Source organism: Dermochelys coriacea, chromosome 7 (genome assembly GCF_009764565.3).
Source record: "Dermochelys coriacea isolate rDerCor1 chromosome 7, rDerCor1.pri.v4, whole genome shotgun sequence".
In the NCBI taxonomy this organism is placed as follows: Eukaryota; Metazoa; Chordata; order Testudines; family Dermochelyidae; genus Dermochelys; species Dermochelys coriacea.
Genome location: NC_050074.1, coordinates 127333126 through 127358312, shown reverse-complemented (window position 1 = coordinate 127358312; position 25187 = coordinate 127333126). Strand labels below are relative to the sequence as shown.

The following is a 25187-nucleotide window of genomic DNA, read 5'->3' as shown; positions in this document are numbered from 1 at the left end:
AATCTCCATCCTTAGAGGTTTTAAGGTTTGACTTGACAAAGCCCTGGCTGGGATGATTTAGTTGGGGTTGGTCCTGCTTTGAGCTAGGACTAGATGATCTCCTGAGGTCTCTTCTAACCCTAATCTTCTATGATTCTATATTTCCCGGGTTCCACAGCCCTACAATGGGCTTTTGTCCCTGGCTCTTCCCACTGGTTCTTATTAAAAATAGCAGAGCATTACTTTTTTCCTGTTGTTTGTAGTGGAAACAGAACGAGCACAAGGAACAGAGCATGGTATTCATGCTGAGTGCCGTGAGCTGAACTCTTCTTCACAATTCTAGGAACTCCTGACTGTGAAGCTGACTTCTGAGAGGTCAGATTTAGGCTTTAAAGAGTAGTGAACACAGACGCAACCCTCAGAGGGAGGCAGAAGGCAGCTATATCTGTGATAGGGAAGTAAAATCCTAGAACCATAAAGTTAGAAGAGACTTCAAGGGTCATCTAGTTTAACCCCCTTGCTACGATGCAGGATTTGTTGTGTCTAAACCAGTGGTGGCTCTTCAAGTGCTTGCTCATGTTGATTCCATTCTAGGTGTGTGCACGCCCAAGTGCACAGTTGTCAGAGATTTTTGCCTTAGCAGTATCCATAGGGTCGGCTATGGCACCCTCTGAAGTGCCACATTCGTGTTGGGTATATCCGGTGCTGCCGGCCTTATGCCCTCTCAGTTCCTTCTTACCACCCATGGTGGTTGATCCGAGCACCTCTCTCCCTTGCCTAGCAAGTGGTCAACGGTTTCCTTCTTCCCTTTGTGTATTAGAGCTGTAAATAGTTTTGTTTACAGTAATTAGCTAGTGAAGTAGTTGTTAAGCACCGTAGTTAGTAAGTTAGGGGCAGGGACTTTGCCCCAGGTGGGGCATGCCCCAGTTTCTGGGTAAGCCCTGGACTGACTGTAACTGACCCCCATGGCAGCTGTCTGAAGTGCTTGGGGGAATCGCATGTAAAAGAGACATGTCACATCTGTAAGAACTTTCGTCCCAAGTGACAAAAAGAGTGCAACATCCATTTGAGGGCGCTCCTCATGGAGACTGCTCTCCCCGGGCCTCGGAGTAGTCCCGGCTGGACTCGACTTCCAGTACTTTGGCCTCGGTGCGTAGTGCACCCCTGGCACTGGGCTATATCCAGCACCAATCCCCTTCGCCAGTGCCCAAGAAGTCGAAAAAGCGTGACATGGCACCAAGCAAGAAGGGCCAAGGGGCATCGGGTAAAGGACCCTATTTGGGCTGCCCACCCACCCTGGAGCTATATGGGGATACATCCCCCTAGGGGACCTCCTACCCCTGCCCCCCCACTCCCTCTCAGGGATCCACCATGATTGGGTGGTAGGGAGTGGTAGGGGACCCAAACTCATGGTGCAGCCAACGCTTTCCCAACCCCTCCCAGTGCCCAGAAAGCAAAGGACTCTCCCAGTGCAACCTGCACCGCATGCTATGATGAACCCAGCATAGGCTCCCTATGAGGGCAAGCCAGCTGTGAAAGCCTCCCGGAAGGCGAGTGAACACTGCCAGTCTCCAGTGCTGAGGCAGAGCTCTTTGTCGCCCCGCCCCAGGTCTCCGCATTAACCCAGGTCACCAGTTCGCCACTTCAGCTCACTCCACCATGATTCCGGTCTTCGCCCTCTTGACGAGACTCGCCCAGAGGGAGGTGCTGGTCACCGTACGGTTGGCACTGGTCGTCCTCCTGCTGACCCTCTCCATGATGTTGATCGCCGTCACCTAGACGACAGGAATGTTCCCCAACACAGTGCCGCTCCCCCTACTCCCGGCACCAACGATCTGCCTATTCAAGGCACCGTTCACGCACAGCGTTGGTTAGCCACCAGACTCAGGCGTCGATGGCCCTGCTGTGGTCACCGGAGGAGGATTCCTCTGGCATGGAGAGGGAGTTTAGCCCCTCACTGAGACAGTACTGTCGCGACTGGGCTCCTGAGGCTGCGTCTGCCTCCGCGATGCCATCCTGGCAGCAGGGCCAATGGTCAGCACAATGGCCCTATTGGAGTGCTTGGGGCATGCTGGTTATGCCGATGCCCCCTTCACACCAATCGTTGGTCGCCACTTCAGACAAGCATCAGATGACATCGGCGGCAGCACTGGTCTCAGCACACAAGGTGCAATCAGACACTGAGGTGGAAAAGCAGGTACCCACCCTGAGTCCCCTTTCCCCCATGGGGAATGATGCCCCTGGCCCTCCCCCAGTGGTTCAGTCCTCATCTTCTCCAGATGAGTCTGTGGTGGATCTTCTCGCACTAGCCCACCAACGATTTTAAGGAGCACCAAGCCCTGCTCTGAGAGGTGACCACGAACTTAGGCCTAGAGGTGGAGGAGATGGTGGAGCAATTGGACACCTTGTTTAATGTGCTCTCTGCATCAACCCCTGCATGTGTCACACTTCTGGTGCACGAAGGGGTCCTAAATATTGCCAAAGCCCTCTGACAAACCCCATCCTCAATCCCACCCATTTCCAAGAGGGCAAAAAAGAAGTATTTCATCCCTGCCAAGGGGTTCAAATACTTGTACACCCATCTGCCCCCAGGGTCGTTGGTCGTTTGTGTGGCCAATGAGAAAGACGGACAAGGGCAATCCAGTTCCACTCCCAAAAATAAGGAGGCCAAGAGACCAGACATTTTTGGAAGGAAAATTTATTCTACGGCCAGTCTTCTGTTCAGGGTCATGAACCACCAGGCTCTTTTGGGGAGATATAACTTCAGTTTATGGGACTCCCTCCGTAAGTTTAAGGATTCCATGCCCCAGGACATGGCCCAAGAATTTGGGGCTCTTGTTGAGGAGGGTACTACAACAGCTCAGTGTTCCGTCCAAATGGCATGGGATGCAGCCTGTTTGGTGGCCACGGTGGTCACCTCAGCGATGTTCATGAGGTGCAGTTCCTGGCTTCAGACTGCAGGTCTGTTCCAGGAGATGCAGTGCTCAATCCAGGATCTCCCATATGATGGGGCTGTACTCTTTGCAGAGCAGACTGATGCGAGGCGGCATGGACTAAAGGACTCTCAGACCAACCTCCACTCACTGGGGTTGCATACACCTCAGTTGGCGAGGAAGCAGTTCCAGTCACACTCGCCGCCAAGGCCTGGGCAGCTTCAACAGGGATCTGCAAGGAGAAGGGATAGGGACACCAGTTTTAGTCATTGCCGCCCTTCCTCCTCCCATTCACCCATACAACCCGGCCCAGCGTAACATCATGGGAGCCAGAAGTGTTTTTTTTTGAGGGTGCGGTCAAGAGTGATCCCCCAGTCAACTCCCCGGATCCACCTTATCCTTTCCTCAACCATCTTCGTCTCTACTGTTCAGCCTGGTCGCAGGTCACCTCAGACCAGTGGGTGCTAGAAATTGTATCTCTGGGCTACATCCTGCAATTCTTGCCCCCCCGCCATCCCTCTTCAGGGACCCTTCTCAAGAGCAATGCCTCATTCAGGAGGTCGACAACCTCCTCCAGCTGGAGGCAGCGGAGAAGATCCCTTGGGAAATGAGGGGGAAAGGATTCTACTCCCTCTATTTCCTAATCCCAAAGGCAAAAGGGGGCCTAAAACCCATTCTGGACCTGTGGCGACTCAACAAATATCTCAAGAGTTGAAGTTCCGCACAGTTTCTCTGGCATCCATCATCCCCTCACTGGATCCGGGAGACTGGTACACCGTTCTCGACTTGAAAGACACCATGTGGGCCAGAGCCTTCCTTCCGGAGGCTCGTTTCTGAGCCATGTCAGACGTGATCTCCCGTGTAAGGGGCCACCCACTCACCACCGCCCGCACTTGCCTGAGATTGTCAGGCCACATGGCAGCCTGTACTTATGTGGTCCGTAATGCCCAGCTCCATCTCTGGCCTCTGCAGGTGTGGCTGGCATTGGTCTTCATCCCCAACAGGCACAACCTAGACCTGGTAGTCAAGGTGGTGGACCACATCCGGTCATCACTGGCATGATGGGTGGACTCCAGATCGGTGTTGGAGGGAGTTCCCTTCGCAGTCCCATCCCCATCGCTACCCCTGGTTTCTGACACCTCAGACCTAGGCTGGGGAGCCCACCTGGGTGAGTTCAGCACACAAGACTGCTGGTGATGGGTTGACCACTCCCTTCACATAAATGTCAGGGTGCTCAGAGTGGTACGCTTGACCTGTCAGGCTTTTCGGTCCCACTTGAAGGGCAAGATGCTGTTCGGCGTGCTGCTGGCCCCCACTGCAGCTTCCTTTCTCCTATCCCAGAACCACGTCAGGCTCCTGCACCCAAATCTGGCAGCGCTGCACCTGACAGCTTGGTTGTTGCATGGTTGTATGCCAAAGAGCAGGAGTGCTCGGCTGACTCTGTGGGCGCTCTGGGGCTGGAGCATCCACAGGGAAAAATTAGTGGGTGCTCTTCACCCACCAGCAGGCAAGCTCCCCTCCCCTCCCCGCCCTCCCACCCCACATCACCTCCATCTCCCTGAGCGGGCCGTGTCCCCGCTTCGCCGCCTTCTCCCAGCACTTGCCGCCGCAAAACAGCGGTTTCACGGTGTAACAAGCTCCAGGAGAGAAGGGGGAGGAGCAGGAACATGGTGTGCTCAGGGGAGGAGGTGGGGAAGAAGCGGTGCCGGGGCAGGGATTTGGGGAAGGGGTTAGAATAGGGGCAGGGAGGAGGCAGAGTTGGGGCAGGGACTTTGGGGAAGGAATTGAAATGGGGGTTGGGCAGGGGCGGAAGGGGGCAGGGCAGGGGTGGAGTCAGGGTGGGGGCAGAGGAGGGTTCAGCACTCACCGGCGCCAGCAGAAGTCGATGCCTGTGATGCTTGGCCTGTGTCCAGCAGGTCCTACTGGGGAGTAGAAAGCCCTCCACCAGAGCAACCTACCTGGCCAAATAGAAAGTGTTCACGTGCTGGGCCTTGACCCAAGGTAGGCCTGAGCAGGCCTCGCTGTAGTCGATCCTTGACTATTTCTGCATCTCAAGCTCCAGGGAATGTCCCTTTCATCAATTAAGGTCCACTTGGCCACTGTATCAGTCTTTCACCCCCCCATTCCAGGGCAGGTCGGTCTTTGACCATATGAAAATGAGGTTGAAAGATCTGGAGCAACTCTATCCCCATGTCCGAGACCCCGTCCCTCAGCGGAACCTGAATCTAGTGCTGACGCAGCTCATGAGAGTTCCCTTCGAGCTCTTGGCTTCCTGTTCCCTTCTTCTGCTCTCCGGAAGGTGTCATTCCCGGTGGTGATAACTTCTGCCTGAAGGGTCTCTGAGATTAGGGCACTTATTCGGAGCAGCCCTATATAGTGTTTTTCAAGGACAAGGTCCAGCACTCTCCAGCAGTTTGAAAAGTTGGTGCCTACTTTTCCATTGTCCTACTGTTCTTACAGTTAGGAAGATTTTTTTCTGATAATAGGTCCATCAGTGGCTATTAGCCAGGTTGGGCAGGGATGGCGTCCCTAGCCTCTGTTGGCCAGAAGCTGGGAATGGGCGACAGGGGATGGATCACTTGATGATTCCCTGTTCTGTTCGTTCCCTCTCGGGTACCTGGCATTGGCCACTGTCGGAAGACAGGATACTGGGCTAGATGGACTTTTGGTCTGACCCAGTATGGCCCTTCTTATGTTTCTGAGATTTAATCTAAATCTGCTGTGCTGTAGTTTGAACCTATTGCCTCTAGACCTGCTCTCTTTTATGGAAGCCTTTCTTGCCACAAAGATGGAGAAAATTTGTTCTCTCAAGTATTGAAGACCGCGATCATGTCCCCCTCTTAATCTACTCTTTCCGCAAACTAAACATACCCAGTTTCTTCAGCCTGGCAGTCCATCCCTTTGATCATCTTTGTTGCTCACCTCCAGATCCTTGATTCCTTTCCAGTTTCTCTACATCCTTTCTATAAACTGGTGACCAAAATTGGATACAGTACTCCAGCTGAGGCCTAACCAGCACCAAGTAGAGCAATACTATCACCTCCTGTGACTTGCATGCTATGCGTCTGTTAATGCAACCCAAAATTGCTCTCTCTGCTCCTTCTTTTACATCCTTAACTTTTTGTCCCGGAACATACAGAAATGGAGACCATATGGAAATGAGGTTGGTATTCTATACCAACTACAAGTGGCTGTTTGCTTTATTTGCTAGAACTAGTGGCAGCTCAGATGTTTCTAGAGTTTTCTCCAAAATGAGTCCCTGCCATCCATGTTGAGGGAGAGCAACTCACATGGCTTTCTAAGGGCCTGACACACAAACAATGAAAACAAAGAAAAGCAGAAATGTAACTGGAAACCACAGGCATAGGAAGTGCTTTATGATGCCTTCCCCCCGCACAGATGAACCCAATGGCTGTGCCCAGGGTATGTATTCTCCTCTTCACATACACAGAGTCAGAGATAGTTATGCCCAGAGAATATGCGTCCGTTCCTGTTCCCTCCGCCCCCCCCCACACCCACACAAACACAAACACACACACTGGGCAGAACAGAAAGTGACTTTGCCCATAGGCCATGCTCTCCCCAGGCTGGGCCAGCCTCCCATCTGTTTGTAGTTTTGCAGCCAGTTTCACTTCCTGTTCTGATGGGAAGTGAAACTTAAGAGAGGAAAACTTTGTGCACAAAGAAATCTCTTTAGGGCTGTCCTCGTGCAACTCCTTCTCTCTGCTCGTGGGCACAGGCTTCTGCTCTTTGTATTTTATTGCCTGAGGCATTTTGGGTCGCTGAGAATTTCTTAATAAGCAAAGACTCATGGGAAGAGGGATAGTGGGGAGCCCCATTATTATTTAGCACGTTTGCATGGCACGTACTGGAATGCCTGGCCCTGGGAGAGTCTGCATTGCTGAGATTTGGCAGGTGGCTCATGGCACCAGGATCTTTTTAAGGCAGGAGAGGATGTTTCATGGTGGGAGGGTTGGTAAAGGAAGTGGGGTGTCTAATCACAACACAGCAATTGCATATTGCCAGGGCCAGGGAACGCTGCAATTGGATGAGTTGCTGGGATTGGAGTAGTGTTTGGATTGCTCTGGTCTGTGGCAGTTCCTTGTGCCAGTACTTCCTGATGGAACCATCAGCTTCAGTAGTTTCTAAGATTTAATTAAAAAAATGAAATGTCTGGCCTTTTTGGCTGGGAATAAGATTTTGAGTCAGTCCAAAGGTCCATCTAACCCAGTATCCTGTCTTCCGACAGTGGCCAATGCCAGATGCCCCAGAGGAAATGAACAGAACAGGGAATCATCAAGTGATCCATCCCCTGTCACCCATTCCCAGCTTCTGGCAAACAGAGGTTAGGGACACCATCCCTGCCCATCCTGGCTACTCGCCATTGATGGGCCTATCCTCCAGAAACTTACCTAGTTTTTTTTAACCCTGTTATAGTCTTGGCCTTCACAACATCTTCTGGCAAGGAGTTTCACAGCTTGACTGTGCATTGTGTGAAGAAATACTTCCTTTTGTTTGTTATAAAACTGCTGCCTATTAATTTAATTTGGTGGCCCCTAGTTCTTCTGTTATGAGGAGGAGTAAATAACAATTCCTTGTTCACTTTCTCCACACCAGTCATGATTTTATAGACCTCTATCACATCCCCCCTTAGTCGTCTCTTTTCCACACTGAAAAGTCCCAGTCTTATTAATCTCTCCTCATATGGAAGCTGTTTCGTACCCCTCATCATTTTTGTTGCCCTTTTCTGAAACTTTTCCAATTCCAATATATCTTTTTTGAAATGGGGGGTGACCAGATCTTCACGCAGTATTCAAGATGTCCTTGTACCATGGATTTATATAGAGACAATATGATATTCTCTGTCTTATCTATCCCTTTCCTAATGATTCCCAACATTCTGTTAACCTTTTTTACTGCCATTGCACATTGAGTGGATGTTTTCAGAGAACTATCCACAATGACTCTAAGATCTCTCTCTTGAGTGGTAACAGCTAATTTAAACCCCATCATTTTATATGCATAGTTGAGGTTATGTTTTCCAATGTGCATTACTTTGCATTTATCAACATTGGGCAACAAAATGGCAGATGAAATTCAGGTTTCAGAGTAGCAGCCGTATTAGTCTGAATCCGCAACAAAGAAAAGGAGGACTTGTGGCACTTTAGAGACTAAATAAATAAATTTGGTAGTCTTTAAGGTGCCACAAGTCCTCCTTTTCTTTTTTAGGTGAAATTCAGTCACCCAGTTTTGTGAGATCCCTTTATAACTCTTTGCAGTCTGCTTTGGAATATCTTGTGATCCAATGTGAATGGGGGGAGGTTGAGTCAGAATGAAACAGCTGCTATAAGGGCAAATGCTCCCCTCCTTCCTCAGGTGTGGTAGCTCTAACCAGCAGGATCATTTTGCTTTCTCTGTAGGGCAGGGGTCATGGAGGGGAGGCCACACAGGGGAACTCCAAACAGGAAAGTTTAGTGACTGCTGAGGGGGTGCAGAGCACTGGCCAGAGCCACAGCCCTAAACTCTCCATGTAGGTGATGCGAAAGGGCTTGATGGCCTGTAGTAGCAGAACAGGTGTGCAGCTGCTCAGCGCTGAATGGTGGAGATAGTTTCTTTTCCCTTGGCACCTCTTAGATTTCTTGTGCAAAGTCCAATTACTCATGCTTTGCATGGAGCTGGGAAGAAGGTCAGTGTATCTGAGGTCCCCTTCGCTCCATGTAAACAAGCTGGGAAGTGCAGCTGGGGCTGCTATCTAATGGTCTGAGCTGTCTGTGCAGCTGGAGCAGAGACCGATTTAGTGGGAATGTCTCCAGATGGAAGGAATGTGCTTGGTGCTAATGCAGTGAATGGGGAGATTGTCAGAATGTCCTGGCTGGGTCACAGGGAAGTCCTGTCTGTAACCCCCATGACATCACTTCATCAGAAACAAACTGTCTCCTCGCTGCCAGCATACACACAAAACCTGGAATTTTACGCTGAGCACAAAGCCCCACTATGCCCACTTCCAGGCTGTGCAATCCGCTACGGTGGTGGGGGAGGGAGAGGGAGAGCCAGTTTGTTCCTTCATGTCAGGAACTGGGGCCTCTCGGCTTTTGCAGTTACAAGCATCCTTGGGCTTGCAGGATCACCACAGGCTCTCTGCCAAGGGTCTCCGATGATGTGCACAGATACCATGGGCCTTACACCCTAATATCCACAGTAGTTAATAACAATCAGAGAGCCAGCATCTGGCTAGGCAAGCAGCAGGAGCTCACTGTTCTTGGAGGATCAGACAGTGCTGTTAATTCTGCCTTGGGACATGTGGGATCCTGCCGCACTTAAAAGAGAGAAGAGAAAAAAGCAGCCTAAAATAAATCTTTCTCCATCCCAGGCCCAGGCCCCAATCACAGCTCTGAATGTAACAGAAGGGTCCATGGAACAGTGGCCGCTCTGGTGTCCAGCGCAGATGTGTGTGTGTGTTCAGTAAAGTGGTTGCACCAGTCGCAGGACAGCAAGAGCAGGGGTATGGAACCCTGAATGAACGTGAGCATATGGTGAATTGCTGCACCCCATCTGCCTGACTTAGAGCCATTGTGGGTCTGCAGCCTCCTGAGCCACAGGTGTGTCACTGTCAGGGTCTCACAGAGAAACAGGTTTGTTTCTTGCTGATGATGGATTAAAATAAACTGTTTAAAAAAATCTAATCTCATTTTAAAGACTCCAAGTGATGGTGAATCCTCACCTCCCCAGTGAGCTGTTCCAACGTGTACTCACTCTGACTGCTAGGAAATAGCATCTTATTTCAAGGCTGAATTAGCCTAACTTCAACTTCTGGCCATTGGATCTTGTTATGTCTTTGACAGCAAGGTTGAAAAACCCCTTGCTATCAGATCTCTCTTCCATGTGGAAGTATCTTGATACTGTGGTCAAGTCACCTTTCAACCATCTCTTCAATAAAATGAATGTTTAGTTCTCTTAGCTTCCCATTGTGAGGCTTATTTTCCAGCCCCTGGATCACTTTTGTGGGCCTCCTTTAAACTTTCTCTAGTATTTCCACATTCTTCCTGAAGTGCAGATCCCAGATCGGGACACAGTATTTTCGTGGTGGTCTTACAAATGCTGTGTACAGAGGTAAGATCACTTCCTACTTCTACTTGATAGTCCCCTTTTTATACATCTAAGAATAACTTTAGCTTTCTGCCACTGCACTGCAATGAGAGCTAATGTGGAGGTGATTGCGGTGGTCTTCTCCAGGGCCAGTTCTACAGTTTTTGCCACCCCAAGCTATGAAAAAACTGCCGCCACAGATGGCAAAAAGGAACAAGCTACCGCCAATTTGCCGCCTCGGCGGCCAAAGGGGAGAAGCTGCAGCCGATTTGCTGCCGCCGTGGGCGGAACAGAGAAGCTGCCGCCAAATTGCTTCCGCAGTCCCAAGGACTGCCGCCCCTTTCTACCTGCCGCCCCAAGCGCCTGCTTGGAACGGTGGAGCCTGGAGCCGGCCCTGGCCTTCTCTGAGTCACTGCTTTCCAAGACACAGGCTCCCATCCTGTAGGATTCTCAAACTTTTTTCTGTGTGGACCCCTTGAAAATTGCTGAGGGTCTCAGTGGACCACTTAATGATCTTTCCAAATGTTTATACCGTTCGCTAACTGTTGTAAAGCGCTTTGGATAAATAATAATTAACCTTTTTTTGTTCTGCAAATAAAAGCACACAATTCATATTTTAATATCCGTAGTCTTACCTTTCGAATACGGTGGATGTGCCCTCTCTCCCCAACCCTGGCAGCCCCCGAGCTGGGGCTGGGAAGGAGGGCCATCTCTCTCCGGCAGCTGCAGCCCTGGAGCTGGGGAAAGTCACCTCTTTCTCTGGCCACCACAGCCCTGCATGTCCTAAATGCCTCCCACCCCCGCTTCTCACCCCAATACCCCTCCCACCTACCCCCTATTCCCCGCAAGGCCACTACCTCACCTTACATGTGCATCTTCTCCATGGTCCAGGCACCTAATTAACGGAACCACGCCTGCGCAGCTCCACTAATTAGGTGGGTGGCCCTTCATTCTCTTGTGTGCAGCTGCCCAGGCGTGCATCTTAGAGGGAACTATCTGCGGACCACCTGAATGGAGCTTGCAGACCACTGGTGGTCCACGGACCACAGTTTGAGAACCTCCGCTGTAGGAATAACCTGCACTCTTAATTCCTAGATGTACTTTATTTGGCTGTGTTAAAACACATTTGGGACACATTTACAAGCACAGTCCCTGCTCCAGTGAGATTAAATCTAAGGACAGAACCCCATGTACTGTTCTGTTTCACAGTCATAAAACCTGTTACAGAATCATGCTCCAGAATTTGAACTTACAAAATATTTTTAAATGAATAGTTGTGAATAAAATCTCCCAAACATTGTAAGAAAACTTGAGTATAAAGCAATCTTAGTTAAGTAACTGCTTAGCTGATTACCAGTTCCACATTTCTTAGGGTTTGTTGGATTAATAATATTTTAAATTATTAATATTGATATGGGAAATTACCAAACATCAATGTAACCAGAAATTCCTTTATTAAATAAAAAAGGCCAAATGGTATTCATACAATTGCTCTAAACATGCCTAAAAAGCCTAACTAATAAGCAATATATTACCTCCAAACAGTAACAAAACGTTTATATGCATTTGATCCAAGATACTTACGAACAGGCTAAACCCAGGGATCCTTAGACCATCCTGGTCGGTTCCAACGTGGGCAGGCGGGTGTTAACAATGGACCCTTTAAGAGTTTACTTTTTATTCCCTTTAACAAACAAGTGATGTCATGGCCGAGTACTGACTTCAGCTGAAAACCAATTGGAGACAGTTCAACCTTATTTCCAGTCTTAATCCAGATAACATTTACAACCACCTTTCTCCCCAAGGCCTTTCCGCCCTCCTTGCTGCCCCACAGTTTCTCTGGGCTCACACAGGCTTTAACACTAATGTGTGGGGTTGGGAAGGGTGTTGCTGGATCCTTTTAAGAAAGATTATTTTTCTCTTCTATAAAATAATTTACAGTCACCCCCATCAGTCAGAGGCTGCTTTTTTGAAACTTCCCCTTATCTCATTAGTTATTCTTGGAACAAGATGTCCTCCCTACTTCATTCCTTCTGGCCTGGTGGTAACTCATTATTTTCAAGGCCTTCCTTCTACTTGCTACTCGGTGCCTTTCTTCACAGCACAGATCTATTTCCATAACCAAATTTAAGATCACTTTAATTTTATAAAAAGAAAAGGAGTACTTGTGGCACCTTAGAGACTAACAAATTTATTTGAGCATAAGCTTTCGTGAGCTACAGCTCACTTCATCGGATGCTGTAGCTCACGAAAGCTTATGCTTAAATAAATTTGTGAGTCTCTAAGGTGCCACAAGTACTCCTTTTCTTTTTGCGAATACAGACTAACATGGCTGCTACTCTGAAACCTTTAATTTTATACTTATCCTTGAGGGTTCTTTTAATTTTGATTGCTTAATTAAAGAAAAAGACTTGAGAACTGAATTTAGTTGCATTAAGTTTTATTGATTATCCTTAACCACAGTAACTAATAGTATAGAAGAAAATAAGACAAAAACGGTAGTGGACTATGATTTGGTGCAAACAGACTAGAAAGTTGGTCGATTTATAATAATTCAAGTTTTTTCAGAATGAAATCACACAATCACAATAGAAAATAACATTTATACTCAATTACTAGCTTGGGAAGGTGACTTTGTTTAGATTTTTGACTAGAATAGGGCCTAACTTGTGCCAATTTATTATTAATTCCAGCTGAGGAAAAACAATCCAAAACTAGATTACAAGACAATTTGGTCAGTTACTTACATGCCAATTCACCAAGGTCTCCTTCTCTTATCTATAATAGTCGGTCCTTTTTAACGTATTTCTCACAGAATATTAGCCCAATGTCTGACTAACACTTCTAACTACCTAAAATAAACTACATTTCTTACAGACTCTCTAGACTGAGTGTTGGTGAAACCATATTGGCCCCAGGATATTAGAGAGATCAGGTGGGTGAGGTAACATCTTTGATTGGACCAACATCTGTTGATGAGAGAGACGAGCTTTCAAGCTTGCACAGAGCTCTTGTCTCTCTCACCAACAGAAGTTGGTCCAGTCAGATATTACCTCACCCACCTTGTCTTGGTATAGAGGATCCAGTACAAAAAGCTTGCACACTCGGTCTTATTTTATGTCAAATACACTGAGAACTTAAAGACAGTATGAAACCATTAACTGTAGTAGACAGTGTATAGTGTAGTGTTTATAATCCTAGTTAGCAACAGGAACTTGTTAAGTTTTAAAGCTACTTTACAACAGTCTTGATAAGATTGCCAACTTTCTAGTTGCACAAAACCAAACCCCCTAGCCCTGCCCCTTCCCTGAGGTCCTGCTCACTACATTCCCCCTCCCTTGGTGGCTCTCCCCCACCCTTACTCACTTTCACTGGGCTGGGGCAGGGGGTTGGGGTGCAGGAGGGGGTGAGGGCTCTAACTGGGGGTTCAGGCTCTGGGATGGGGCTGGGGATAAGGGGTTTGGGATGCAGAAAGGGGCTCCAGCCTGGGGGGTGGGGCCAAGGGATTCAGAGTGTGGGAGACGGTTGAGGCATGGGGTTGGGGTATGGGAGGAGGTGAGAGCTCTGGGCTGGGCATGCTGGCTCTGGGTTGGGGCCGGGGATGAGGGGTTTGGGGTACAGAAGGGGGCTTCAGGCTGGGGAGGTGGGTCTGAGGGATTTGGAGTGCGGGAGAGGGTTGTGGGTTGAGGCAGGGGGTTGGGGTGCAGGAGGGGGTGAGGGATCTGGGGTGGGGCTGAGGATGACGGGTTCAGGGTGTGGGAGGGGGCTCTGGGCTGGGGCAGGGGGTTGGGGTGCAGGAGTGGTGAGAGCTCTGGGCTGGGTGTGCAGACTCTGCGGTGGGGCCGGAGATGAGGGGTTTGGGGTGCAGGAGGGTGCTCCAGGCTTGGGGAGGGCTCAAGGCTAGGGCAGGGGGTTGGGGCTCAGGCTTATCTCAGTCAGCGGCTCAGTGGGGCTAAGGCAGGCTGCCTGCCTGTCCTGGCTGGTGCTGCGCACACTGCGGAAGCAACCAGCAGGTCCAGGTTCTAGGCAGGGGGCCAGGAGACTCCATGCACCGCTCTCACCAGCAGGCAGTGCCCTCCCACCCCCAGCTCCCATTGGCCGGTTCCCCTGGCCAATGGGAGTGCGGAACTGGCGCTCGGGGCGGGGGCAGGGCGTGGAGCCCCGTGGACCCGCCCCCCTGCCTAGGAGCTGGACCTACTGGCCACTTCCAGGGCACAGCAGAGTGCCAGCCAGGACAGGTAGGGACTAGCCTGTCTTACCACTGCAGCACCGCTAACCGGACTTTTAATTTCTTGGTCAACGGTGCTGACCGGAGCTGCCAGGGTACCTTTTTGACCTGGTGTTCCGGTCAAAAACTGGACACCTAGTCACCCTAAGTCTTGACTGGAACCTGTCAAAAAACAAGGATGCACACTGTAACACAGGGGGAACGAAGGACAGACATGACAATAGTCTTTTCCCAGCAAGTTGATGGACAACTTGAACTGCTGGAAAATAGAAAGAGACCAGTTACAGGTGCCTATCTGAGATTGGTACTTGATGTCACCAGGAGGACTCCCAGGTAACCAGCCCAGAACCTCAGTCTACTCTCTTCCAGGTTTTTTCAGCTTTCAGGAAATGATGTGCTGAAGGAGACAGGCTATTTTCCTATATCTGCTGGGTGATCCAAGTTGGTTCCCTTTCTTGGAGGTGCTGGCGTGGACCAATCAGATGGTGACCCATACTTCTTCTAAAGATTCCAAATGTCCAACCAGAAGGAGAGTAGTCCTCTCATCATCCAATCAGGAAAGAGACATCAGCTTTTGAATTCTTTCAAGCTTGTATAAGAAGAATTAGGCCATAGCTGTTTGTAGAACCATCTCAGGAATACCTTGGGCTGGCTTGCTCCAGACACCAATTTATCGCTGCAAGTTGCTTTCCGTGAGCTCCTTTGTAGTGCATCCCTTGGTCAATTTTGCAGTTTTGCTTGCTCAAGTTGCAGTTTCTCCAACAACATTCTGCTAGCTGCTGAAATGTCCAGTTTAAAGTTTCTCATTCTACTACTGTATCTGGCACATATAATATTGATGTTTGATATTAAATGAATAGGATTTTTAATTCTTTCATTCATAGACAGGGAAAAGGGGAAAGTCAAGTTTCTTTAGCTTCACTGTCTTGCGAAAGGCTGTAGCAACACTGAATTTCTTCAGATTTATAGAAGAAATCTAGCCATTAGAAATTGAGTTTTTGTTCTCTCAGCCCTCTGTTCTGCCTTTTAAAAAAGGCCTTGATACCTGGGCAATTCTTAAATAGTAATAACTCATAGTTTTGGGCTTTAGTTACTACAATAGCTAGTAAAGTGGTTCAGTGATGTGATCTTGAATCTACAGGGAGCCAGAGACTATAGTTCTGCGAGGTGTGAAATGTCCTATTCAGCTCTTTTTATGTATTCTATGGAGTTCCTAAAGCCTATCTGATTAGGTGAAAAATATCTAAAGGCTGAGAACCCATTGACTGTGACCTCCCCAGAAAGGCAGCCAAGCAGACATAATTTTTTAAATTAACTATTTCACTGCTGATCATTTTTGCTGTAGAATCTATTCAGGAAGTCAGGAGGGATCCCACCAAGATTTTTTTTTAAGGTGTGGAAGATGACAGCATGGTTGAAGGAAAGAAAGGAGGCAGATGTGAGAGAGAGAGAGAGAGAGAGAGATTAAGAATGAATAAGAAGAAGAGGCGATGGAGTCAGGGGACAGGTTTTGGGATTATAGCTGGGGTGAAGCAGACTTCCCGAGGGAGCTGATAAATGAAGGAATTTGGTTCATTCGAGAATTGAGTGTATTTATGAACTTGGAATCTGCAGGTTTTGTTCACAAAGGGAGTTTGAGGCAAAACGTGTTCCTGGTGTGTTTTGACTGAGGCACTTCAGAAGCTGATGCAGGTTCTACACACTGGGTAGGTTGTATGATTTTTGTATAGCAGAATTTGCAGTTATAGTGTCCCACTGCTGCCTGTCACAGTTGGATAGTGTGAATTCCCTCTCTGTATCCCCATGATGGAGTAGAGGCGCTGATTTTTCAGCAACTGGCATCTTCCTCCACCTCAGGCAATACACTGTGGAACACCATGAACCTTAGGTTTCAGAGTAGCAGCCATGTTAATCTGTATTCGCAAAAAGAAAAGGAGTACTTGTGGCACCTTAGAGACTAACAAATTTATTTGAGCATAAGCTTTCGTGAGCTACAGCTCACTTCATCGGATGAACCTTAGCAAATGTTTGCAGACTCAATGGGCCAAATCCAGACTTGATGTACTCTCCATTGATTTACAGTATTCACACATATACACCTGGTCAGAATTAGGCTCCATATGTCTCCGTCCATTTGATCAGCCTTAGCTGTGCCAGTGGATAGGGTGCAGGAACTGCATGGACTCTGAACTGTTGCAATGACTCCTCGCTGAGGAATTCCATGAATTTAATAGACTGACTCCTGTGTTCTCACCTATGAGTGTGGCAGCAGAGCAGGTAAATCCCTACTCATTGCTTTGGAAATGTAATGGAAGCTAACTCTTTGCAATCTGGAGCATTCCTAGGCTTCTAGGCTTCATGGGGGTTGGACTAGATGACCTCCTGAGGTCCCTTCCAACTCTGCTATTCTCTGATTCTATGTCTGCTTGGCTGCCTTTCTGGGGAGGTCACAGTCAATGGGTTCTCAGCCTTTAGATATTTTTCACCTAATCAGATAGGCTTTAGGAACTCCATAGAATACATAAAAAGAAAAGGAGTACTTGTGGCACCTTAGAGACTAACAAATTTATTTGAGCATAAGCTTTCATGAGCTACAGCTCACTTCATCGGATGCATGCAGTGGAAAATACAGTGGGGAGATATTATATACACAGAGAACATGAAACAATGGGTGTTACCATACACACTGTAATGAGAGTGATCAGGTAAGGTGAGCAGTTACCAGCAGGAGAGAAAAAAAAACCTTCGTAGCGATAATCAAGGTGGGCCATTTCCATCAATTGACAAGAACGTGTGAGGAACAGTGGGGGAAAGGGAGGAATCTTCCTTTCCATCTTCCTCCACCTCAGGCAATACACTGTGGAACACCATGAACCTTAGGTTTCAGAGTAGCAGCCATGTTAATCTGTATTCGCAAAAAGAAAAGGAGTACTTGTGGCACCTTAGAGACTAACAAATTTATTTGAGCATAAGCTTTCGTGAGCTACAGCTCACTTCATCGGATGAACCTTAGCAAATGTTTGCAGACTCAATGGGCCAAATCCAGACTTGATGTACTCTCCATTGATTTACAGTATTCACACATATACACCTGGTCAGAATTAGGCTCCATATGTCTCCGTCCATTTGATCAGCCTTAGCTGTGCCAGTGGATAGGGTGCAGGAACTGCATGGACTCTGAACTGTTGCAATGACTCCTCGCTGAGGAATTCCATGAATTTAATAGACTGACTCCTGTGTTCTCACCTATGAGTGTGGCAGCAGAGCAGGTAAATCCCTACTCATTGCTTTGGAAATGTAATGGAAGCTAACTCTTTGCAATCTGGAGCATTCCTAGGCTTCTAGGCTTCATGGGGGTTGGACTAGATGACCTCCTGAGGTCCCTTCCAACTCTGCTATTCTCTGATTCTATGTCTGCTTGGCTGCCTTTCTGGGGAGGTCACAGTCAATGGGTTCTCAGCCTTTAGATATTTTTCACCTAATCAGATAGGCTTTAGGAACTCCATAGAATACATAAAAAGAAAAGGAGTACTTGTGGCACCTTAGAGACTAACAAATTTATTTGAGCATAAGCTTTCATGAGCTACAGCTCACTTCATCGGATGCATGCAGTGGAAAATACAGTGGGGAGATATTATATACACAGAGAACATGAAACAATGGGTGTTACCATACACACTGTAATGAGAGTGATCAGGTAAGGTGAGCAGTTACCAGCAGGAGAGAAAAAAAAACCTTCGTAGCGATAATCAAGGTGGGCCATTTCCATCAATTGACAAGAACGTGTGAGGAACAGTGGGGGAAAGGGAGGAATAAACATGGGGAAATAGTTTTACTTTGTGTAATGACACATCGATTCCCAGTCTTTATTCAAGCCTAATGTAATGGTGTCCAATTTGCAAATTAATTCCAATTCAGCAGTGTCTCGTTGGAGTCTCTTTTTGAAGTTTTTTTGTTGAAGACCCCTGAGCATGCTCAAATAAATTTGTTAGTCTCTAAGGTGCCACAAGTACTCCTTTTCTTTTTGCGGATACAGACTAACACGGCTGCTACTCTGAAACATAGAATACATGACATCCTGCAGGCCACAGTAACTGTACAGGCAGCCAGAAGTACTTCCCACCCTATAGAAGGAAGCCACTTGATAAGCTCCCAGCCCTTCTGTTGATGCCCAATGGACAGCAAGGGGTCCACTGGGCCATCAATAAGCAGCTCCTCTTGTATATGCTAGTGAAAAGCTCAATGAACTCTGTCGCTAGGCAGGGTTCACAGGAATGCCTTCCTCCTTCCCTACCATTACCCCAAGATTCATGGGCACCAGATTGTGTGATTGCCAGGGGTTTCCTGTCTTGACAATTAGGTGTGCTGTTTTTCTTAATAAAATGTGACTAATTATTTCTAGTTGTGCAGTTACTCCCTTTAGCATTCAGAGAAAGGGGAAGCATCTCTTCTGCCATACCAAAGCAGATATATTCGTTCAGAATTGTGCTGGTAATTGTTAGTGTGACAATTTCCCAGTGGAGGGCATCTGAACTGGGTATCTTTGGCCCAGTCCTTGAGCTTGGCTGAGCAGTACCTGGCCCAGAACATGCGGGCGCTTATATGGCTGTGCACCTCTCTTACATCCCCTCGATCCTGGGACTGCCTAGGGCTTGTTTCAGCACCCCCACAAGTTAGAATAGCCTCACTTTAAGCAGGGCATCAGCCTAATTTGAGCCTGCTGGTAACAGCCAGCAAGGACTGCTGAAGTGCCTTAGCCCTTCAGGCTATTCCATGTCTTCCAGCCTATACCCTCCTTCTCCATGTTGGAGGTTTCAAGGGAGTGTGGCATAGAGCGAGGCTTACGTTGGTTTGACTATGCTGCTCAGGGGTGTGAAATCCAAACCCCTGAATGGCACCGTTATACCGACCTAACTCCAGGTGTCGACAGCACTATGGCAATGGTTGCAATGGTTCAAGTTGCAATGGGGGAGGTTTAGATTGGATATTAGGAAAAAGTTTTTCACTAAGAGGGTGGTGAAACAATGGAATGCGTTACCTAGGGAGGTGGTAGAATCTCCTTCCTTAGAGGTTTTTAAGGTGAGGCTTGACAAAGCCCTAGCTGGGATGATTTAACTGGGACTTGATCCTGCTTTGAGCAGGGGGTTGGACTAGATGACCTTCTGGGGTCCCTTCCAACCCTGATATTCTATGATTCTATGATTCTAATGGGAAGGCTTCTCCCATTAACATAGCTACTGCCTCTCATGGAGGTGGATTAACTACACCGATGGGAGAAGCTTCCCCATCAGTGTAGTAGTATCTTCACTGAAGCGGTATGCTGCTGTAGTGTTTAAATGTAGACCTTTGCCTCTAGTTGCACCTGCTCTTCACCCTCCATGGTTTCCCGCACACTAGAGACTCGTCATTTGACTGGTTACACCAGTTTTACAGACTCTTCTCATCACCACAGCAGCACACAGGGCTCATAGCATGAGCCACTATCTGGCCCCTTGTGCCTTGGCTACTGGTGTTCAGTCTAAGAGCAAAAATCAGCTCTTAAATGTGGACTCATGAAGGAAAGTATTACATGTTAATCAGAGTTTTGTGTTTGTTGTATTCTGCACAAAGGTCCTGTAATTCATGGTGAATGGAGAAAGGTTTACGCTATACCTCCCCGCAATCCCCTATCGGGTTATTGGGTGGTTGAGCTGAATTGCAGAAGCAGAGGTTGATTCCAGGTACCTGCCACCCACTCAGATGAAGTCTCTTTCAGTACTGGCAGTGCTCCTCTTTTAAATAGTAGCTGAGCTTGGAACTTAGAACGGCCTCTCAGGTCATTGTCTGGGAAATACTGGCACCTGTAACAGGAAAGTTCCTCCTCCCTCTGCACCTTTGTGTTAGCCCAAAGCTTGAGACTACTCTTAAATGCAAGTCCTGGTGCAGACTAAGCTAGGTTGGCCCATAGCAGGACATTTCTTTCCAGGGGTGTAGTCCTGACTTTTTGAAGTTCAAGTACTCAGCTCCCACTGGCGTGATCCCATCCCGAGAGCGATACACACCCCCACAGCGCATTTCTGTATAAAATGCTCTGTATGCATGCTCTGTGTGACATGACATTGCATGTACAGCACCTGTGAGGACAATATTCAGAGTGGTAGCCATGTTAGTCTGTATCAGCAAAAACAACAAGGAGTCCTTGTGGCACCTTAGAGACTAACCAATTTATTTGGGCATAAGCTTTCGTGGGCTAAAACCCACTTCATCAGATGCATAGAGTGGAAAATACAGTAAGCAGGTATAAATATACAGCACATGAAAAGATGGGAGTTGCCTTACCAAGGGTGGGAGAGTGTCAGTGCTGATGAGGCCAATTCAATTAGGGTGGATGTGGCTCATTCCCAACAGTTGACAAGAAGGGGTGAATATCAACAGAGGGAAAATTATTTTTTGTAATGACCCATCCACTCCCAGTCTTTATTCAGGCCTAATTTGATGATGTCCAGTTTGCAAATTAATTCCAGTTCTGCAGTTTCTCATTGAAGTCTGTTTTTGAAGTTTTTTTGTGGAAGAATTGCCACTTTTAACCTAAAGGTGTTTGTGTTTATACCTTCAAGTCAGCAACACTGCTATGGGTACCCTCATGGCCCCACAGTATGCCAACATTTTTATGGCTGACTTAGAACAATACTTCCTCAGCACTCATCCCATCCCCTACTGCCCCTACTCTACTTGTGCTACATCAATGACATCATCATCTGGACCCATGGGAAAAAGGTCCTGCAGGAATTCCACCAGGATTTCAACAATTTCCACCCCACCATTAACCTCAGCCTGTACCAGTCCACACAAGAAATCCACTTCCTGGACGCTACACTGCAAATAAGCGATGGTCACATAAACACCACCCTATAATGGAAACCTACTGACTGTTACACTTACCTACATGCCTCCAGATCACATCACACAATCCATTGTCTACAGCCAAGCTCTAAGATACAACCGCATTTGCTCCAATCGCTCAGACAGAGACAAACGCGTACAGGATCTCTATCAAGTGTTCTTAAAACTACAATACCCACCTGGTGAAGTGAAGAAACAGATTGACAGAGCCAGAAGGGTACCCAGAAGTCGTCTACTACAAGACAGGCCCAACAAAGAAAATAACAGAATGCCACTAGCTGTCACCTACAGCCCCCAACTAAAATCTCTCCAGTACATCATTAAGGATCTACAACCTATCCTGAAGGACAATCCCTCGCTCTCACAGACCTTGGGAGACAGGCCAGTCCTCACTTACAGACAGCCCCCCAACCTGAAGCAAATACTCACCAGCAACTACACACCACACAACAAAAACACTAACCCAGGAACCAATCCCTGCAACAAACCCCATTGCCAACTCTGTCTGCATATCTATTCAAGAGACACCATCATAGGAACTAACCACATCAGCCACACCATCAGGGGCTCGTTCACCTGCACATCTACCAATGTGATATATGCCATCATGTGCCAGCAATGCCCCTCTGCCATGTACATTGGCCAAACCGGACAATCTCTACGCAAAAGAATAAATGGACACAAATCAGACATCAGGATTTGTAACATTCAAAAACCAGTAAGAGAGCACTTCAGTCTCCCCGGACGCTCAATAACAGACTTAAAAGTGGCGATTATTCAACAAAAAAACTTCAAAAACAGACTTCAATGAGAAACTGCAGAAATGGAATTAATTTGCAAACTGGACACCATCGAATTAGGCCTGAATAAAGACTGGGAGTGGATGAATCACTACAAAAAGTAATTTTCCCTCTCTTGATATTCACCCCTTCTTGTCAACTGTTGGAAATGGGCGACGTCCACCTTGATTGCATTGGCCTCGTTAGCACTGACCCCCTACTTGGTAAGGCAACTCCCATCTTTTCATGTTCTATGATTTATATACTGCTTACTGTATTTTTCGCTCCATGCATCTGATGAAGTGGGTTTTTGCCCACGAAAGCTTATGCCCAAATAAATTGGTTAGTCTCTAAGGTGCCACAAGGACTCCTCCTTGTTTTTGTGAGGACAATAGCGCTCAAAAGTGCAGGAACACTGTTCCCGAGCCACTAGCATACTGTTTCTGTATCACATGCAAGATGCCTTTGTTCACAGCTGGTTTTCTGGTTTGCTTCAAACATGACCTGTTTGTCTTTCCATCAGTATTTAGTGGGAAAGTAGCTGTGAGTGCTCTCCTGATTTCCCTGACCAGTTCCCGTGTCAGTGACATCTCTGCCCTGGCTCATTTCTCTGAGTGCAGGGAGGTCCTTGTGGCAGAATCACTCATCAGCCTTGTTAGCATCATTCTCGCTGATAACTAACTTGGAACCAGAAAAGCCATTTTATCCTGTTTTGTTCTGGGACCTGACCCAACGGTTGAACTGGGCCAGCAGACGCCCCTGCAAAAACAGAGACCAAAATTAGAAGCAAAGGCAGGGATGCCTGTAAAGCTTTTGACACGGTCTCCCACAGTATTCTTGTCAGCAAGTTAAAGAAATATGGTCTGGATGAATGGACTATAAGGTGGATAGAAAGCTGGCTAGATTGTCGGGCTCAATGGGTAGTGATCAATGGCTCCATGTCTAGTTGGCAGCCGGTATCAAGTGGAGTGCCCCAAGGGTCGGTCCAGGGGCCGGTTTTGTTCAATATCTTCATTAATGATCTGGAGGATGGCGTGGATTGCACCCTCAGCAAGTTTGCAGATGATACTAAACTAGGAGGAGAGATAGATACACTGGCGGGTAGGGATAGGATACAAAGGGACCTAGAGAAATTAAAGGATTGGGCCAAAAGAAATCTGATGAGGTTCAACAAGGACAAGTGCAGAGTCCTGTACTTAGGATGGAAGAATCCCATGCACCGCTACAGACTAGGGATCGAATGGCTAGTCAGCAGTTCTGCAGAAGAGGACCTAGGGGTTACTGTGGACGAGAAGCTGGATATGAGTCACCAGTGTGCCGTTGTTGCCAAGAAAGCCAATGGCATTTTGGGATGTATAAGTAGGGGCATTGCCAGCAGATGGAGTGACGTGATCATTCCCCTCTATTCGACATTGGTGAGGCCTCATCTGGAGTACTGTGTCCAGTTTTGGGCCCCACACTACAAGAAGGATGTGAAAAAATTGGAAAACGTCCAGTGGAGGGCAGCAAAAATGATTAGGGGACTGGAAGACATGACTTATGAGGAGAGGCTGAGGGAACTGGGATTGTTTAGTCTGCGGAAGAGAAGAATGAGGGGGATTTGATAGCTGCTTTCAACTACCTGAAAGGGGGTTCCAAAGAGGATGGATCTAGACTGTTCTCAGTAGTAGCAGATGACAGAACGAGGAGTAATGGTGTCAAGTTGCAGTGGGGGAGGTTTAGGTTGGATATTAGGAAAAACTTTTTCACTAGGAGGGTGGTGAAGCACTGGAATGCGTTATCTAGGAAGGTGGTGGAATCTCCTTCCTTGGAAGTTTTTAAGGTCAGGCTTGACAAAGCCCTGGCTGGGATGATTTAGTTGGGGATTGGTCCTGCTTTGAGCAGGGGGCTGGACTAGATGACCTCCTGAGGTCCTTTCCAACCCTGATATTCTAAGATTCTATGATTCACATCTGGGCTGGGCTCCAATCTCTGGGGTGGACTGCTTGATGCCTATCCAGATGGGGTGGATTCCAATGTTGAGTCGGGGAGGGAGCAATGATGTACAGGCTGTGACCACGTATGACGAAGTTTCACTTACGCTGGCAGTGCAGGGTGAAAGAGCAGATCTCCGGCAGTGTGGGGTTGCTGAGTGGACATGGGTCATGAGTTTACACAGACCTGTTTCCTTAGGGTTCCCAAATCAGCTGTACGCTCTGGGAAAAGCCCCAGTGCCTCAGTCACGTGGGCAGCAGTGGGTGCAGCACTGCCCCATATCGCTACAGGACTGAGTGGTGTTTGCAGGGCGCCACACAGTCTTCAAAAATTTAAGTGAATAGGGTGCCCCAGGGCAGCTCAGACTGGGTCAGCAGAGCACTTGCTGCTCACATGAGCATCCTGGCTTCTCCTGTACAGCTGTTCCTAGCTGTGGCAGCAAGGTGTTTCCCTACAATGGAGAAGCAGCTACTGAGGGGAAGCCCAGCAGCCTCTACCTCCACAGGGGCTGCTGCACCCAAAAGAGGAGGGCTGCTAGGAATCTATAGCTGTGTCTGGGAGAGCATCACAAGTCACCAGCAGGACCAACTCGACTGGGGTCTGGTGGCAGAGCCAAGATGCTCCTCAGTGAGGTACTCCAAGGGGGAGAAAGGGCTGGGAGAGGAGAAGGGGCTGATGGAGGCAGGAAGAGACAGGGCCAGGTGGAGCTGCAGAAAGGAGCTCACTTTGATTTAATATTGTTCAATGTCCGCCTACAAAGGAGACAAGGTGGGATGGAATGGGATACGGGAAGACAGCTATGGGAATGGGACGGAGGGGAGGGGAAGGGAGGAAGATGACTAGAAGCAGGATGAAGTTGGGGGAGGGAATGACTGGATCCAGCCTGGGGGAGGGGAATGGTGACTGGAGATGGGATGGGGTGGATGGGAGGGTGACTGAAGCCAGGAGGGTGGGAGGGAAAGTGATGATCGAAGGTGACTGGAGCTTGGATGGGGCAAGGGGGGAAGGTGACAATGGGGGATTGGAGCTGGGATGGAGGGACGGGAAGGTGACCGGATCTGGGATGGGGGGTGGGGCAGGGGGAAGGTGATGATGGGGGGGAAAGTGAGTGGAGCTGGGATGGGGGTGGGGGAAGGTGTGATGGGGGGGAAGGTGAGTTGAGCCGGGATGGGGGTTGGAGAAGGGGGAAGGTGATGATGGGAGATGGAGCTGGGGGAAGGTGAGTGGAGCCAGGATGGGGTGGGGGGGCAGGTGACTGGAGCTGGGATGGGGCGGGGATGGGGGGCAGGTGACTGGAGCTGGGATGGGGCAGAGATGGGGGGAAGG

The 25187-nt window shown here is 48.3% G+C and overlaps 1 protein-coding gene across 5 annotated transcripts in view; it reads left to right on the top strand.

The window, feature by feature from the left end:
* ENTPD1 (ectonucleoside triphosphate diphosphohydrolase 1) overlaps positions 1-25187 on the top strand; it is a 112404-nt gene that overhangs the window by 56273 nt on the left and 30944 nt on the right. The gene's annotated exons all lie outside the window — the stretch shown is intronic.